This window comes from Triticum dicoccoides, chromosome 5B (genome assembly GCF_002162155.2).
Source record: "Triticum dicoccoides isolate Atlit2015 ecotype Zavitan chromosome 5B, WEW_v2.0, whole genome shotgun sequence".
Lineage (NCBI taxonomy): Eukaryota > Viridiplantae > Streptophyta > Magnoliopsida > Poales > Poaceae > Triticum > Triticum dicoccoides.
This window is the reverse complement of record NC_041389.1, coordinates 144,970,960-144,983,219: the sequence shown is the minus strand read 5'-3', so window position 1 is coordinate 144,983,219 and position 12,260 is coordinate 144,970,960.

The window sequence follows — 12,260 nt, the reverse complement described above, 5'->3', positions numbered from 1 at the left end:
TTGGCTTGCCGCTGGTTATTTAATTGGCCAGGCATGGAAGAATAGGAGTTCGATGAAGAGTTCTTTGGAGACAAACATGCGAACTAGGACGTTTTCCCAGTCAGAATGCTTGTAGGGTTAAGGCAGATGGAATGGGTTCTACTTATAGACGAAGATTTCCGCTGCTTAAGTTTATTTGGTATTCAGACCTTCAGGCTTTATCTATGTAAGACTTGACCATAATGGTCATAATTTGTGTAAGACCATATGTATGGATGTAAGACTCTTGTTATTCAGCTTCTATGTGTTCAGTGAGCATTGATCTCTGGGATCACTATACACGTGCATTCGGTGATCACGACTTATGAGTCGGGGTCCCCATAGAGCTGGTATCAGAGCCATCCTGACTGTAGGAAGCCTTTGTTAGCATGGACGCTAGTTAGAGTGAGACCATCTACAAAATTACCTATATACCTATGTTTTCTAAAAATATCCCAAACATGGGTCATATCTCCTCTATTGACCCTTCCCTTTCCACTTTTGTAGATGGCCGTCGTACCCAAGGACCTCCTGACCACTGGATTTCCCGTGCTTCTTGAGGATAGCCTCCAGAACTGCCAGTTCACTCGAGCCCCCACCTTCTCCTATCACGAGCACTGGATCAACAACACCAAGAAGGAGTATCACATGGAGGTAGTCGTGAGGGCGAGCGACTCTCCAACAAGCTGGTACTTTGAAGGACCTCAGATGGCGACCCTGCTCCTCACCGTTGAGACTGCTGCACTCAAGGCGCTGACTCACCTTCGAGATCTTCTGCCAGAGATGGCAAGTGAGCCAGCCACTCGTTACCTGTCTTATCGTAAGGAGGGTGATGTCGAGAGCAGCGCACCAGCTCCACCCATGGACGAGGGGCTTCCCCTCCGTTTCGAGACCTACTTCAGCTTGTGTGCTGACAGCCTTGCACAACACTTGGCCTCGGAGTCGATGGAGCTTCGGAGGGAACTCCATGAGACCAAGGAACTCCTCCGCTTAGCTCAGACAAAGGCGGACATGATCAAGAAGGATGGTGCACCCCCTGGATAGCCCGTTGTTGCCTATCGAGGCGGGCGAACCCCACAGGCTACACATGCCAAGGGATCATCTCGGCCACGCCGCATGACGGCAATGGAATATGGCAACCTCTTCATGGTGCCACCGGCGAAGCAGCACCGTGTTCAGCTCCTCCACTCCCCCACTCCCTCTAGTGACGAAGATACTGAGACAGATGAAGATGAGGAGGAAGACCTAGAGGAGCCGGAATACACGACCGAGCATTCCACCACTTAGACACCGTTCAGGACTAGGATAGGCCAGTCCATAACCCTTAAGGTAGGATAGGTCGTGTACCCCTTATGCAAAGTCGAGTCCATGTAATGGTTCAAATGAAACCATGTTGTGTTGTGTTTGCTTTCAACTTGTTTTGATGGAAGTCATACTTTCCCTTCAGGAACTTGTAAATGACTACATCCCCCATTTGGTTTTAATGTATGAGTTTGGCCCTTCTGGCCCTTGCTTAACTTAAAATCTTTGTCATGCCCACCCCCTTACTAGGCATCCCATCTATATTGCTTTCCCTCATCTTTCCCAATCATGAGACCTTGACCGCTCCAACATGATGCCTGTTGTAACACGTACTGGTGCCTCTACTCAGCAGCAAGAAGCCGGAGTAGGAGCCAGTCAGGACCAAACCCAAGGACAAGCTCCATCACCGCCGCCACCTCCAAACATGGACATGGCTCAGCTTCTCCAAGCCTTCTGAGAGGAACGCCAAGCCAACACTGCAGCCCTCCAGATGATTGCCCAGGCTGTCAACCGCTAGCCGGCGGGGAACGGCAATGGACGTTCCACCTTGGCAGAGTTCAAGAAGCATGCACCACCTACCTTCATCGAGACCGCTGAACCCCTGGATGCAGACGACTGGGTCCGCACCATTGAGGATATGTTGGAACTAGTCGGCTGCACTGAAGACCGCAACAGGGTCGCATATGCTGCCCACTGTCTCGGGGGAACTGCCAGAGCTTGGTGATGGATTCAAGGTCATGCATGTTGGGCAAAACATCACTTGGAATGACTTCAAGACAGAATTCCGCAAGGCCCATATTCCTTCTGGAATCATGGCCATCAAGAAGCGTGAGTTCCGAGCCCTGAAGCAAGGAAGTAGCACTGTCAAGGAGTACATGCAGAAGTTCAGTGTTCTGTCAAGGTATGCTCCTGAGGATGTCAGCACTGATGCTGCCAAAAGAGAGCGCTTCATGGAAGGCCTTAACCAGACTCTGCAATACTCGCTTGTTGTGTGTGACTGCCCAACCTTTCTTGATTTGGTGAACAAGGCACTCATGCTTGAGGACAAGCGACGTGTTATGGATGATACCCGTAAGCACAAGATGATCAGCAAGGGTAGCTCCAGCAACCAGAAGCCTCGCCCGTGGCAGCCAGCCCTGGTCAAGCCGACCTATCAGCCGCCAAGATCCCCTGCACCTCGCACCAACTATCAGCCTCAGCAGTATGCCAACCCCAGGCCAGCTTACAACAACCCCAATAACAATGCCGGCAAGAGAAACAACCCCAATCAAGTCACTTGCTTTGGATGCGCAGAACCCAGGTCAAGGCCGCGGAATGCCACCAAGGAACCAGGCTCCTCACAACCCGCTCAACAATGGCAAGGGTCGGGTGAATCATGTCACTGCAGAAGAAGCCAGGAAGACCCAGACGTCGTGCTGGGTACGTTCCTTGTTAACTCAGCACCTGCAACTGTCTTGTTTGATTCTGGAGCCACGCATTCATTTGTCACCCAAGAGTTTGCATTAAAAAGTGGCATGACCCCTACACCCCTGAATAACCCTATGGTGGTACAAACCCCCGGAGCAGAGATGAGAGCCAAGGTAGGCTGTAAGGGAGTCAGAATCATCATTAACGGGGTAGACTTCCTAGCAGACCTTATCGTCTTAAGATCACAAGGCTTGGATGTGATCTTAGGAATGAATTGGCTCATCAAGCACCAAGGCTTGTTAGATTGTGCCAACCGAACAATCACTGTGATCAATGACCAAGGAGTCAAGGTTAAATTTACCTCCAACTCCTCTTCTGCCCAAGTCACCCAAGTCAATTGTTTGACTGAAGTTGGTTTGGAGCAAGTGTCGGTAGTATGCGAATACCCCGATGTCTTTCCTGATGAGCTACCGGGAATTCCTCCTAACCAAGACATTGAGTTCATCATCGAGCTCATGCCCGGAGCAAGACCCATCTATAAGAAGCCTTATAGAATGGGATCGGAAGAGTTAGCAGAGTTGAAGAAGCAACTGGAAGAGCAGTTGAGGAAGGGATTTATCCGCCCTAGTGCCTCCCCTTGGGGATCACCTGTTCTGTTTGTGGCAAAGAAGGATGGTACCATCCGCTTGTGCATTGACTATCGCTCCCTCAATGAAGTTACAATCAAGAACAAGTATCCACTTCCCAAGATTGAAGATCTGTTTGATCAACTCAATGGGGCCAAGGTGTTCTCCAAGATCGACCTCGGATCTGGGTATTACCAGCTGAAAATCAGACCCCAAGATATTCTGAAGACGTCATTTGTAACCAGATATGGCCTGTATGAGTGCACGGTCATGTCCTTTGGATTGACCAATGCCCCAGCTTACTTCATGTATCTCATGAATAAGGTCTTCATGGAATATCTGGACAAGTTTGTTGTCGTCTTCATTGATGACATTCTTGTCTTCTTGAAGACGGAATAAGAGCATGAGCAACAATTGAGGATGGTCCTAGACAAGCTTAGAGAGCACCAACTATACGCCAAGTTTAGCAAGTGCGAATTTTGGCTGCATGAGGTTGGATTGGGTCATAAATTGACTGCCGAAGGATTGTCAGTGGATACCACCAAGATCCAAGCCGTGACTGAATGGCAAACCCCGAGCAATGTGAAGGAAGTCAGAAGCTTCCTCGGACTCGCGAGATATTACCGCAAGTTTGTTGAAGGATTCTCAATCATTGCCCGACCCATGACCCAGCTCTTGAAGAAGGACAAAAAGTTTGAATGGACGCCAAAGTGCGAAGAAAGCTTCCAGGAACTAAAGAAGAGATTGACCACTGCCCCAGTTCTGGCCACACCAGATATACACAAGGAATTTGTGATATATTGTGATGCTCGAGAGCCGTGGTTGGAGGTGTTCTTATACAAGAAGGCAGAGTCATTGCATATCTATCCAGACAGCTATGTCCTCATGAGGAGAACTATGCTACTCATGATCTTGAGTTAGCAGCAGTGGTTCATGCCCTGAAGACATGGCGACATTACCTCCTAGGTAAGCGGTGTGAGATATACACGGATCACAAAAGTCTAAAGTATATTTTCACTCAGAAAGAATTGAACATGAGGCAGAGAAGATGGCTAGAGTTGATCAAGGATTATGACCTCAGTGTTCAATACCACCCTGGGAAGGATAATGTGGTAGCAGATGCCTTAAGCAGAAAGGCTTGTTCCTTGAACGCTATGATTAAGGAAAGGCTACCCACCTTGTACGAAGAACTTGGAAGCTTCGGGTTGGAACTGGTTGTACCAGGATTCTTGGCCAACCTCGAAGTTAGGCCTACCTTGATGGATGATATTAACGAAACACAGAAAGGACACGTAAGCATCGAAGGCATCAAGAAGAAGATGAAGCAAGGCAAGGCCCCATGATTTTCAGAAGATGAGCAAGGAATTGTGTGGTTTGGGAATCGCATTTGCGTACCCAACAAAGATGAGCTCAAGAATTTGATCTTGCAAGAAGCTCATGAAACCCCATATTCCATCCACCTCGGAGGAACCAAGATGTATCAAGACCTGAAGGAGAGATTCTGGTGGCATGGCATGAAGAGAGAGATAGCCACTTTCGTCGCTAAGTGTGACGTATGCCAGAGAGTCAAAGCTGAACATCAGCGACCCGCTGGATTGTTACAACCTCTCAAGGTGCCTGAATGGAAGTGGGACAAAGTCGGGATGGACTTCATCACCGGATTACCCAGGTCAAGCAAGGGACATGACTCCATATGGGTCATTGTTGACCATTTGACCAAGGTGGCCCACTTCATTCCTGTCAAGACGACCTACAAGGGGAACCAGTTAGCCAGTCTCTACACAACCGAATTGTAAGCCTTCATGGTGTTCCCAAGGAGATTGTGTCGCATAGAGGAACCCAATTTACCTCAAGGTTCTAGAAGAAATTTCAAGAGGCTATGGGGACCAAGTTGTCCTTCAACACTACTTTCCACCCCCAGACCAGAGGTCTGACGGAACGAGTGAATCAGATACTCGAAAACATGCTCCGAGCCTGTGTCTTAGCATATGGAGCTAAGTGGGAAGATTGCCTACCCATCGCCAAGTTTTCCTACAACAACAGCTACCAGTCCAGTCTTCAGATGTCACCGTTTGAGGTGCTATATGGACGGAAGTGCCGCACTCCCCTCAATTGGTCCGACTGGAGAAGGACTAGTCTTTGGACCCGATATGCTCCGTGAAGCAGAAGAGCAAGTCCAACTTGTCAGAGAGCGTTTGAGGACTTCCAAGTCAAGACAGAAGAGATACACTGACTCACGTCGATGAGACATGACCTTCCAAGTTGGAGACCATGTCCATCTCCAGGTCATGCCTCTCAAGGGAACCCAGCGCTTCAATGTCAAAGGAAAGCTCGCACCAAGATACATCGGCCCCTTCAAGATCACCTAACGACGGGGAGAAGTGGGTTACCAGTTGGAACTTCCACCTGAACTATCTTATGTGCACAACGTATTCCATGTGTCACAACTCCGGAAGTGTCTCCAAGTTCTAGACAAGCCTGATCGTTACAAGGACGTCGATCACCAAGCCATTGACCTTCACCCTGATTTGACTTACCGTGAGAGGCCCATTTGCATTTTGGATGAGGCTGAGCGACGCACTCGAAGCTGCACCATTAAGTACTTCAAGGTCCAGTGGAGCAACCACACTGAAGCAGAAGCAACCTGGGAACGTGAAGACTACCTTAGATCTGAGTTTCCGTATCTCTTTAAAACCTAGTTTAGGAATCTCGGGGACAAGATTCTTGTAAGGGGGGTAGGTCTGTCACACCCTGCATTTTGTAACATGTCTTTTGCATTAATAAAGCATGGAAATTTGGACCAACAAAAACTATTGCATTATTTGGCTTTTATTTTGGAGTTGGTTTTCTCTGTATGGTTTTTCAAGTGCTCTTTAAAGTCAACTACTCCACCTTCTGTACTTCATCTCCTTGCCCCAAACTTCTGCCCAATGATCATGCCATGTGTATAGTGCAATATAGTATTTTCTTACAAAAGTAATTTGGCCAAATATTATTTTCAAAAAATTAGTATTCCAAAAACCCCTGAATTGAGGTTTGCACTACAAGTACTTGATTTGGGGTATGAAAAATATTTAAAAGAGTATATCTGAAACCTATTAGATATAGGATTCCCATAAACCACAAGAATATAATTTTAAAATTTATTTTCCTATTTTATTAAAAAGCTTTTTCTTAAGGCCAGAAATGGTCTTTAATAGGGAAAATTTATTTTATTGTTTCATAAATATTTGAAAAAAATCAGGGAAACTCAGTGGACATATATTTTCCATATATAAGAGTTTAAACACATGGTCATGTTCAAAATATTGGACAAAACCTCCCAAAACCATTTCTGCCCATTTCAAGGATTTGAAATATTTCTACAGGAAATATTTTCATAAAAATCCAAGGAAAATCCAGCAAGTCACAAATGCATATTGTGATCACCTTGCAAAGCCTCATATCAATCAAGGTCATTTTGGTTCACTAAAATGCCCCAAAACCCTCTTTGGCCAGAATCAAATTTGAACAACTTTGTACTACCAACTTTCTCTCCTTGACCACAACTTTTGTGAGCATGTTAACATGACCAAATGAGGCCACTACACCAAGTGGTTCATCAAGGGGAAGTGATTTGCTCAACTAGATCTACACAAGTTCATTTCTGCTAATTTCTAGGGTTTACAAAAGTTGCATTGGCAACTTTGCCCAAACAAGTTCCAAATTGGTGAAAGGCCCTAATTATATGTGTAATTTCACCCTATGGAGTCTCATGGCAAATGGAAATCATCTACTTGCCCAAACCATTATCAAACACCTTCTGACACTTTTCCAAAATGCCATTTTTGACCTCTTCCACTGATCTCCTTAGGCTCAACTTTCTTCCACGACACCTCCTAGTCCCCCTCTAGCACCCGTGTGCCTTGCTGCCCGAGGAAGCAATGATGAAGGGGGGAGAACCCCATTTTTCTTCTGTGGACAGTGGATTCCTCCCTCTCTCTCAGCCTCCTTCTCTCCTCTCAGCTTTCCAGAGCATCCAAGGCTCTCCCCAGATTTTTCCCATGCCCACTTCAGCTGCCAGACGCAAGTGGACGCGCGCGGACGCGGGAAAGCCACGGATGCCAGCCAAAGTCGCACTCTGCAGCGCCTAGCAGGGCACCCGACCATTGATGTCGCGTCTCCCGGCCACCTCGAGCCTCCCCTGCGCGCCAGTCGATGCCCCTCGACGTCCGCTCCATGCCAGCAGGCCGCCCACTTGCTCCCGCACCCTCCTCTCTCTCCTACAGCTCACGCCAGAACGCTGCCCCGCTCGGCCAATGCTCGCGCTGCTCCTGTGGCCCGCCCGCAGGTCGTCCCGCTCCTCCTCTCTCTCCCTGGCACCCTAGACCACTCCCACGAACACCCCCGAGCCCTCCATTCCCTCTCTAACGGCCACCCGAGCCGATCCCGCGGGCACCCGTAGCCCGCGCCTACGGTGGACCTCGGCCAGGCTATATAAGGCGACCCCGAGCCTCTCTCTCACTCCCTGTCGCCCCCACACTCCTAATCCACCTCCCGCACTACCCATTTGTCTCCGGAGCCGCTCGAGCTCCAGATCGAGCTCGAGCTCCGCCGCCTTGGCTCGTCGGCGTTCATGCAGTACAGGCCTCCTCCGCCCCCATTCTCTCTCGATCTGGAACCGCACGACACCACTGACCCTTCCCCTCTCTTCCCCCACTCTTTTGCAGCCGGGAACGGCCAGAACCCCCGACGCCGGAAGCACCTCTGCCACGTCACCTCATCGCCGGCGAATCAGGCTGCTCCGATGACCAACTCAACCTCCACCCGAACGGCGACACGACGCTGAGCCCAGCCGTGCCCTCGCCCGACCTTGCCGTGCCCTGCATCGTCGCCGGTGAGCTCGCCGGCCGTCTGGACTCGGGGTTAGGGATGACAGGCAGGCCCCGCCTGTCGGCATCTCCCCTCCATCGCCTCTCTCTCTCTCGCTGACGCCTGGGCCCCGCCCGTCTGGTTTAAACCTGGAGCGCGCGCATGCGCCAGTGCGCTGGGCCGCCTCTCGGACTGGGCCTGCTGCGCTGCGGCTGTTCTGGCCCAGTTTCACAGTGCTCCTTTTCCTTTTTCTTTTCTGTTAGACTTGCAAAAATTCCACAGGATTAAATATTCATCCAAATGCAATAATTCCAGTTCCTAAAATCTTGTAAAAATCCCACCTATTTAATGGTGTAGTTTTCATACATGCCCAACCAACTTTTCTGTACTATTCAAATTCAAATTCAAATCTGAGCAATTAAATCCTTGTTTAAAAATCCATTGCTCTATCCCTGTAGCTCCAAATCCAAAAATAAGAATTTTCCCCTTCTTAATTTTAACCCTAGTATTTAACAAAAATGAGTCGACATTTTTCAGAGCACTTTGGTTTTTTTCTTTTATTATTGCCTTATTTTTCTCGTTATTATTTTGCGACGATAGATTGCGTTGCTGATGAAGGAGTTGGACCAGAAGACTTTGAAGACCCAGAAGACTTTGCCGAGCCAGGCAAGCAGCCCTTTGACCATGTCTATGAAACCCTTTTTATGCATGTCATATAGCACCATGTTGTTGTTGCAACGGAATCATGATGAGGTGGTAACCACTTTGATGGGTTGCCTCCGTTACTTCCTTGTTGATACTTGCATTATGCATGACCCTACCTTCCTATGAGGGTTATGCCGGTGGGAGTAGAAAGGATGCTAAAGTAGTTGCTACACAAAAAGGGATGGGAATATGCATGGTGATGGAGACAAAGTATTTTCGAAAGACTTTTCAAAAACTCCGCCGGGTGCCGCTTATGCCCGAGGGAGATAATGAGATGGGTAACCACTTGATGAAGAAAGTGGTGTACCGAGGCAAGTGTGTGTGTTGCTTTCAAAACGGATTGGTTTAAGTTGCGACCGTTATTCCAACCTTACATGCGCAACCACTCTACCCTTATATGGGAAAGGGCATTATTGATTACCTAGGCCGATACTAGCTTGGAGCCCGCATTACTAATGATGGGAGAGTTGTTGTTGCACTCTCTCAGGACGGGGTCGTGCCAGGTAGGGCGGCCATGACTGTTTTTACAGGGCACCAGACACACCGTTGGTACCCCGTGCTTGTGGTATGAGATGAATATGGGAGCGTGGCTCTACAAATTTTAAGATGTGAAATGGTGGGCACGGGGGCTGGTACCAATCGAGTGGACTCTATGTTAGTGTCGTCTAGGGAAAGATAGTGATCGGGTGCTTACCCCGGGTACTTGAGGTACCGCGGGTCATGGATGACAAGAAAGTTCCCCGAATCTCGTGGGTAAAGTGTGCAACCGCTGCAGAGTGTAAAACTATTCGAAGAGCCGTGTCCATGTTCAACGACAGTTGGGTTACCGCTCTTGGGCTACATCCACATGTTTATAAACCAGTGTGTGTTTGGATAAGTGGGAAGAACTACTTGGGTCAAGTCAAAGGACTTGACATGATTGAGTTGGGTTGATGCCCACTCCATTTATGTTGATATCTGTAACCAGACCCTATGGTTACTTGAAATTGTATGATGCATGATTTACCAATTATTGAACATGTCATAACACAACAAAATCAGCTTTCTGCAAAAAATTACCTATGTCATGCATTGTCGTATCTTGAGCCAAAACATGGGTTGCTTGCGAGTACATTCAAAGTACTCATTGGGTTGCTACTGGTTATTTAATTGGCCAGGCATGGAAGAACAGGAGTTTGATGAAGAGTTCTTTGGAGACGAACAAGCGAACTAGGACGTTTTCCCAGTCAGAATGCCTGTAGAGTTAAGGCAGATGGCATGGGTTCTACTTATCGACGGAGATTTCCGCTGCTTAAGTTTATTTGGTATTCAGCCCTTGAGGCTTTATCTATGTAAGACTTGACCATAATGGCCATAATTTGTGTAAGACGATATGTATGGAGGTAAGACTCTTGTTATTCAGCTTCTGTGTGTTCAGTGAGCATTGATCTCTGGGATCACTGTACACGTGCATTCGGTGATCACGACTTATGAGTCGGGGTCCCCACAGGTCTCCAATTTATCTATAATTTTTGATTCTTCCATGCTATTATATTATCATTCTTGGATGTTTTACAATCATTTTATAGCAACTTTATATCATTTTTTGGGACTAACCTATTGACATAGTGCCCAGTGCCAGTTGTTATTTTTTGCTTGTTTTTTACTTCGTAGAATATCAGTACCAAACGGAGTCCAAACGCAGCGAAACTTTTTGGAGAATTTTTCTGGACCAGAAGACACCTGTTGGGCCAAAGAAATACCAGAGGGGGGCTCCGAGGGGAGCACAACCCACCTGGGCGCGCCTGGGGGCCCAGGCGTGCCCTGGTGGGTTGTGCCCACCTCGGCCACCTCCCGCACCGCCTCTTTGCTCTATAAATACCTCGAAAATACAAAAACCCTAGGGGAGTCGTCGAAACACAATTCCAGCCACCGCAAGTTCCAGAACCACCAGATCCAATCTTGACACCATCACGGAGGGGTTCATCATCCTCATTGGTGCCTCTCTGATGATGCATGAGTAGTTCATTGTAGACCTACGGGCCCGTAGGCAGCATCTAGACGGCTTCTTCTCTATTTTTGATTCTCAATACAATGGTCTCTTGGAGATGTTTTTGATGTAACTCTTTTTGCGGTGTGTTTGTTGGGATCCGATGAACTTTGATTTTATGATCAGATCTATTTTATCTACGAAAGTTATTGGAGTGTCTTTCATCTCTTATATGCATGATTACTTATAGCCTCCTATTTCTTCTTCTTCGAATCTTTGGTTTAGTTAGGCCAACTAGATCAAATTTTCTTGCTATGGGAAGAGGTGCTTTGTGACGGGTTTGGTCGTGCGGTGTTCTTTCCCACTCACAGAAGGGGAGCAAGACACGTATTGATCGTTGCTATTAAGGATAACAAGATGGGCTCTATTCCTACATGAATAGATCTTGTCTACATCATGTCATCGTTCTTATTGCATTATTCCATTTCTCCATGAACTTAATACACTAGATGCATGCTAGATAGCGGTCAATGTGTGGAGTAATAGTAGTAGATGTAGGCAAGATTCGGTCTACTAAAATTGGATGTGATGCCTATATAATGATCATTGCCTGGATATAGTCATAATTATTTGAGGTTCTATCAATTGCCCAACAGTAATTTGTTTACCCACCTTATGCTATTTTCTCGAGAGAAGCCACTAGTGAAATCTACGGCCCCCGGGTCTATTTTCTCATCATATATTTTCAGATCTATATTGCTATTTGCCTTTTTATTTATTTGCATCTTTTATTTTCAGATCTATATTACCAAAAACCCAAAAATACCTCGCTGAATTTTATTTTCCTTTATTTTATTTGCATCTACGAATCTATCACTTTGCCAATCTTTTGCCCGGGAGGGATTGACAACCCCTCTTTCACGTCAGGTTGCAAGTATTTGTTCTTTGTGTGCAGGTACCATTTACATAGTGCTGCTTGGTTCTCCTACTGGTTCGATAACCTTGGTTTCATAACTGAGGGATCTATCTACCTTAGCTGTACTGCATCATCCCTTACTATTTGGGGAAAATACTGACGCGGATTCAAGACATCAAAAAAGGGAGGATCAGTACCGGCGATCCCCGATGTTGAGGCTGCCCCAGCCTCGATCGATCAAGGTGTGTAGGTCATCTACTTGGCGGCCTCCGCTCCTCTTGAGCCCATGATCGACACGTTGATGGGTGATGGCAGCTATGCGTGATGGGTCGGCATCAGGTGCACAGTAGCTCTTTCGTGCATGCGCGTTCATTATATTCTTGTAAATTAGCGAGCTAATGGTTTGTAAATTTCTTGTCGAACTAGGCACTGGACCAATAATTTGAGCATGTGCGTTCATTAATAC